At 40.6% G+C, this 7349-nt stretch overlaps 1 non-coding gene across 1 annotated transcript; it reads left to right on the top strand.

Annotated features, from left to right (window-relative positions):
• The first annotated feature begins 216 nt into the window (after positions 1-216).
• Trnal-caa (transfer RNA leucine (anticodon CAA)) lies at positions 217-291 on the top strand. The gene has a single exon. It is a non-coding gene; the product is annotated as a tRNA-Leu (tRNA).
• The last annotated feature ends 7058 nt before the right edge of the window (positions 292-7349 follow it).

Here is a 7349-nt window from a genome sequence, read left to right as displayed (position 1 = left end):
TCTGCCAGGAAGTTTCATATCAGCGCACACTCCGGTGCAGAGTGAAAATCTCATTCTGGAAACATCCCCCAGGCTGTGGCTAAGCCATGTCTCCGCAATATCCTTTCTTTCAGGAGTGCTAGTTCTGCAAGGTTCGCAGGAGAGCTTCTGTAAAGGTTGGAAGGTAGGAGGCGAGCTACTGGCCGAAGTACAGCTGTGAGGACGGGGCGTGAGTCGTGCTTGGGTAGCTCAGTTGGTAGAGCACTTGCCCGCAAAAGGCAAAGGTCCCGAGTTCGAGTCTCGGTCCGGCACACAGTTTTAATCTGCCAGGAAGTTTCAAAATTTATTTTATTCAAAGGAGCCTCTATACCATGTATAACATTTGGCCATTCAACATATCCCCCGCGAACGTCATTACCGCAGTTTTCTTGTTGCTTATGTACACGTTACAACCATAAACTAGCACTCGCTCACTTACTTGGTGAACCCGACTCAATCCCTGTTCACTTTCGCTACTGCTAGATCATCGGTGCACCGTCACGTGCTGACTTTCTGCCAGTGACAGACGACCTCACATCGAACTGGAGCTTTACTACCGTCACTGCTTCTTCAGTAGACAAATTAAATTTCATTGGTGACAATGGGAAAACATGCCTTAGTCATTCCTAAGTTTGGTCTGTTGCATTATTCAATCAGTGGTGACTACTTCAGTTATAACGGAAGCAATTTCTTTTGACTGATAAATTTGAGCATGTATCACTGCAGATTACATCTGAAGCCACGTCTCGTTCAAAAATAAAATAGTCTTTCCACAAAGTTAGATTTTGTAATGCAGAATTACTAATGACCGTGTTGAAAAGAAAAGATATTTATGATATAGTGCAATATCTGTAAGTCCGAGTCTAGATTAGAATGGGAGGTATTTACCTGCCAAGTAATAGTAAATCTCTGGTTGAACAGGACTTCGCAATTCAATGACTGTTCACACGACTGCTCACTTCGACTTTTGAAGTGATTATTACGAACATATTTTTTCCCTATTATGTTGAAAATGCGCAGAAACCTAATTCATCGTTGTAAGCACTCCTACAAAAATAGTGAAAGGATCACATTTTAAGAATGACAAAATGTGAGATACGTCAATTGCTCCATTATTTATGTAACAACAATGAAATTTGGTGCGAGATTTCGCAGTTTCGAATTTGAATATGCGCTCTCGGAACACTGTCTCGTAATTTAATCTACTACTTCTTTGCAGGTAAGGAAATCCTATAACAATTGTTATCTAGTCAAAGTACGTAGGGCGTATACACCGAGATGACAAAAGTCAGCCGCGCGGAATTGCCGCGCTGTTAGAGGCGCCATGTCACGGACTGCGCGACCGCTGCCGCCGGAGGTTCGAGTCCTCCCTCGGGCATGGGTGTGTGTGTTGTAATTAGTATAAGTTTAAGTAGTGTGTAAGTCTAGGGACCGATGACCTCAGCAGTTTGGTCCCTTATAAATTCACACACACATTTGACAAAAGTCATGGGATACCACCTATGTCGCCCGCCGTAGTGCGGCAACTCGACTGGCATAGACCCAACAATTCGTTGGAAGTTCCCTGCGGAAACATTAAACAATGCTGCCTCTGTTACCGTCCATAATTACGAAAGTGTTACTGGTGCAGGATTTTGTGCGCGAACTGACCTCTCGATTATGTCCCATGTCGGGCGATCTGGGTGGCCAAATCATTCGCTTACTGTCCAGAACGCCCTTCTAACTAATCGCGAACAGTTGTGGCTCTGTGACATGGCGCATTGTCATCCATAAAAATTCCATCGTTGTTCGGGAACATGAAGTCTAGGAATGGCTACAGATGGTCTCCAAGCAGCCCAAGAAACATTTCCAGCCAATGATCGGTTCCATGTAAACACGGCCCACACCATTATGGAGCCACTGCCAGCTTGCACAGGGCCTTGTTGACAACTTGGGTCCATGGCTTCGTGGGTCCGCGCCACACTCTAACCTTATAATCAGCTTTTACCAACTGAAATCGGGACTCATCTGCCGAGGCCACGATTTTCCAGTCGTCTAGGGACCAACGGATTCGGTCACGTGCCCAGGAGAGACGCTGCAGCTAATGTCTTGTTAGCAAATGCAGTGGCATCGGTTGTCTGCTGCCATAGCCCGTTAACGCGAAATTTCGCCGCCCTCTCCTACGCCCCACACTGATTTCTGCGGCTATTTCACGCAGTGTTGCTTGTCTATTAGCACCGACAACTCTACATATACGCCCCTGCTCTTCGTCGTTAAGTGAACACGTCGGTCACTGCGTTGTCTGTGGTGAGAGGTAATGTCTGAAATTAGGATGTTCTGGGCCCACTCTTGACACTATGCATCTCGTAATATTGAATTTCCTCATGATTTCCGAAGTGGAATATCCAATGCATCTAGCTCCTACTACCATTCCGCGTTGAGTGTTTGTCAGTTCCTGTCGTGCGGACATATTCACGTCGGAAACCTTTTCACATGGGTCGCCTCAGTGCAAATGACAGTTCCGCCAGTGCACTGCCATTTTATACCTTGTGTACACACAATGGCGGCTGCTGTGTAAGAGCACAAGAGTATGTGAACACCCTGACTTTTGACACCTTGCGGATTTATTGGTTAACTTTCCTTAAATGATGTTAAACGTAACACAGATGCTGCAATCTGAAAGACAAGGCACTTAAATCTAACGCGCTACTGTTCCTCTAGACTCTGTGAAACTTGGCAACAGGGTCAAGAGCACACCTTCTGTTGTGCACATTTTAAAGAACTTTTGCGTATGCGCAACTCGCGTGACGCAATTGCCTTACGGGTCAAATACATGTGGATTTACATGTAAACTAAAGATGGAGAGAGGTAGAAAGGAAAAGAAAGGAAAGGGATCACGTTGTCAGCTGCGTGGGTACATTACACGGAATCGGCGGCGACGAGTGAAAATTTGTACCGGGCCTGGATTCGAACACAGGATCTCCTGCTTACTTTTGTTTTGGAAAGGAACTGTCCCGGCACCCAAAGGGAAGGGTGGGGGCAAAGTGGGCAGATGCATCTTCAACGTTCACTCCAGTGATGTCTTTGGAATGATATCATTGTAGAATAGTACACTTTTACCATCCATCAAGACAGTAAGACCATGATACACCGGTGACGCTGTATTTCAACCTGCCACAAAACAGGACGAGTTCTACCCTCTCTCTTCCCGTCTTCCCGATATCCATAACACAACGCTACAGTACACTGTATAAGCGCTCATGACAGTCATCCGAACGGCACAGATATACACTTGACACTCTATGCCAGATCGGAGGAAGGTAACAGCACACCATCTTCACAAGGATCTCACTTATGACGGTAATTTGGGTTTCCGGCACTTTCCTCCAACGCGTATCTCTTGTGTACGTAACTGATTTTTATTTGAGTTACTGAGGACTTCATGCTTTCCATATTCGATAGCAAAACGTGTTTCGATAAACTTTCGTTTTTCTGTGATTTTGAAGTGTGCTATTGCGCACTGGGAACTATTTCTTAAGAGGCTGTTCATAATATACTTTATTACGCTTTCGCTGGATGTCAGTTTACAGTGTTCTAAAGTTTTATACCCTGCTACTCATACCCGCGGCTTTAATCTGTGCCACGATGAAACATTTCTGTAGAAATGACGCTTAGAATTCTTGAGCTGAGCGTAATGATAAGCACAATACCAGCAGCATTCCACAGCGTTTCCTCGTTAAGTTTGTGCAGCTACGCACAGGAATGCAAAGAGCGGGCAAGGTATACGTCACGCTCGTCGTTCAGAGCCTTGATGCAGTTTTGTTTAACGACGCTGGTGAAATACGTTAGCAGTAAAGCCTACTGTTACGCGCTGCTGCCCAGTACTTTGCATTTTAACGAGGACTATGGAGGGAGTTCTCACTCTGCAAGTAAAGGAAGACTTACAGCGTTTATACTTCATAACTAACGTTGAAATGCTTCGACCATCGGCAGCAGTACTGTGGACTGACGACTTGTCAGCGCTACCCCGAAGTACACCTACTCATTCTCTCTAAGGTAATCGTTCCTCTGAATTTTGCAGTCAACCATCCGTCAGAATTCACTGAAAACAACTAGAAGGCAAGTCGAGAAGATTCCGTAAGTCTGGATACTAAATAATATTGTGCGAGCAGTGAAACTTGAAACAGAAACAAGTTGTTTCATGGGCGTTAACACCAACTCTTGACAGCGAACGCCCGCCAAATGCACCACACGTTTTTCCAGAGACACGGGGAAAATTTCCTCTCAAAGTAAAAAAGTGTCGCACTGCAAAAAATTGCAATCCTAGTTACAAAGACGTCGGAAACCTACGATATCACCAGAAATCGCACGGAGGTGAAACGTGGACCGTAGCAAATCAGTAGAGGATGAATTTGAAAACATGACAATTTTTATCAAATGGGGAATCGAACCTGGACGTACTGCTCACCGCAGGCAGTCACTTAAACCATCTCTTTGTCAATTTACTCAGCTATATACTAGTTTTTGAAGTACACTATTGAGAACAATTTTCTTAACAGATCGCAAAAAATATACTTTGAAACTTACCTCTTAAAAGAAGTATTATTTTTCATTTTTTTAAACTCTTGCGATCAGATAATTACTATGTAAGAGAATTATGTCATAAAATATGTATATGGCGTCAAAGAATAGAGAATGAATATTGGTTGTAATTTAACGACAGTGTATACGAAAAACGTTAAAGAAAATCTGTAAACGTGATTCCTGTTTTTCGTAAAACAAGTTTCGGAAGCGAGGTCTTCCTCCTCTTCTATCTCACTTCAGATGTTGCCTACGAATCTATATGAGGTACGTGTGATTGAGCTTTATAATTTATTTCATCTCATTGAATAATAATTGTCATATTGATAACAAATGTGTCTGCACTCATTGTGGAAACCTTTTAGTAATGACATATTAATCTTATTGTATGAGTTTTATGTTGCAGATGAGTGTGTCAGAAATTATGTATACATTGTTTGAAGGCAGAACGACCGATAGCTTATGGTATCGTTTTGCTTAAATGCTACATTTTCAAAAAGACGAACCTGAATATTCTGTTCTAAGAAGTTGGAACTGATACTTATTACCACTTTTTACATGGAGTCAGTTTAACATTTTCACTATCAAAAATCTTTCAAACAATGATGATGTACAATAGCCATCAGAGCCTGAAACATAAAAAAAATAAGCGATGGCCTATGTATTGTGGTATGGGTGGGACAGTGCACAAATGGTTTAATTAATTTTTAACTGGAACAGTTCAGAAGGCTGAAATAAACAGTTCACATAATGTTCAAAAATCAGCAGATTCCTCACACAGGGGAGGTGTCAAGAATGGGATCCGACAAGGTTCAGTCTTGGGTTCTTTATTGTTCTGAACATATGTTGATGACTTGCCACTCTGTATTCACCAAGATGCGAAGCTAGTACTTTTTTCTCATGATACAAGTATATCAGTCACATCCAACAAACAATAATTAGCTGAAGAAGTTGTAAATAATGTCTTTTAGAAAATTATGAAGTGTTTCTCTGCAAATCGATTCTCAGCAAATTTTGATGAAACACACTATATACAGTTCTGTACAGTAAATGGCGCAACAGCATTAATAAATATAGAATTTGAAAAGAAGTCTGTAGCTATGACAGACCATTCTAAATTTTTGGATGTGTACATTAATGGGAGATTAAATTGGAAGAAACATATTGGTGATCTGCTGAAATGTTTGAGCTCAGCTACTTATGCTATTAGGATTATTGCAAAGTTTTGCGATAAATGTATAAGTAAATTACCTTATTATGACTATTTTCATTCACTGCTTTTGTATGGCGTCATATTTTGGCGTAATTCAACATGAAGGAAAAAAGTATTCATTGTACATAGCTGGAGCCCAGACAAGATCATCTTGCAGACGTTTACGAAACTAGGGATATTCACAGTAGCTTCGCAGTATATATATTAAAATATGAAATTTGTTGTTAATAACCCAACCCATTTTAAGATCAATAGCAACGTGCATAGCTACAGCTCTAGGAGAAAGGCTGATCTTCACTACTTTGGGTTAAATCTCACTTTGGCACTGAAAGGGGTGAATTACGCTGCTACAAAAGTCTTTGGTCATTTACCAAATAGCATCAAAAATCTGACAGATAGCCAACCAACATTTAAAAACAAATTTAAAAAATTATGAACGGCAACTCCTTCTAAATTATTAATTGTACCACTAAACAAAAGAACAAAACAAAAAATCAAAACAGAAAACTTTAATTATGGCAAGTAAAGAGATCTGTTTGTAAACTGACACATTCCACATCATTAGGAAGTATCGCATTCATGATTCGTAGAGCAAGCATTATCCTAATCTAATGCAATGAAGGTGATACAGTCTAACAAGATAACGGATTACATACTGGTGTGTGTTATAATAGTGACCATGTCATGCCATTGCATTCGTGACGTATCTTTACTGAGGCACAGCTTTAATCATGCATTGCATACTTTTTGCTCGATTTCATTATTCTCACTTTATTATCTGCCAGCAAGGAGGGATACATTATTACACAAGAAGTGAGCTAGGAACTGTTTACAGTTACGTTTCATTCTTACGAATATGTTAGTAGTAGAGGTTACAATTGTAATGCAGATAGTTAAAGTATTGTAATCAGCAACTCAGCACAGAAGTTTCTCACAACGCACTGCACCACAGCGCCGAATCAGTGGCTTTTAAATACATTAATCTGCCATTGTTGTCTCTTACCTGTTCTTTTAAACAAACGTCTAAACCAGGGGTTTACCTACCGTCTACTTTTATATCTCTGTTAGTAGCAAAATTATTTAACCACCAACCGATTCCACAATAATGGTGATTTAGAAATTAAGGAAGTAATATTAGTTTATAAAATTTATAAAGCAGAGTTGCAGCAAATTAACGAATATAAATAATAATTGCTTGCCAAATACTTTATGCCAAGATTTTACGAAAACCTAATGAATTGTTTTTAAAACCCCTGTCGCCTACTGCCCACTGTGAAAGCTGGAACACCCAATAGTGAGCGATAGCGACCAGGTTGAGTACCACTCGTCTAACAATGGCAAATTTAAAAAAAAATACATTGTGTACAAAGCATCTCATAATGCCGATGAAATAGTACTAGTGCCTTGTAATTTTAATTTACAAGTGCAATCATTGCATTGCAGAAGACAAGAATTAAGTGCTAGATTTTAAAAGTACACAGTTGAAAGTAATGATATTATTTCTGATACAATATTACAAAAGAAGGTCGGTCAACATAATTAAACATACCTAACACTC

This window comes from Schistocerca cancellata, chromosome 8 (genome assembly GCF_023864275.1).
Source record: "Schistocerca cancellata isolate TAMUIC-IGC-003103 chromosome 8, iqSchCanc2.1, whole genome shotgun sequence".
NCBI lineage: Eukaryota > Metazoa > Arthropoda > Insecta > Orthoptera > Acrididae > Schistocerca > Schistocerca cancellata.
This window is presented reverse-complemented; position numbering and strand designations above follow the sequence as displayed.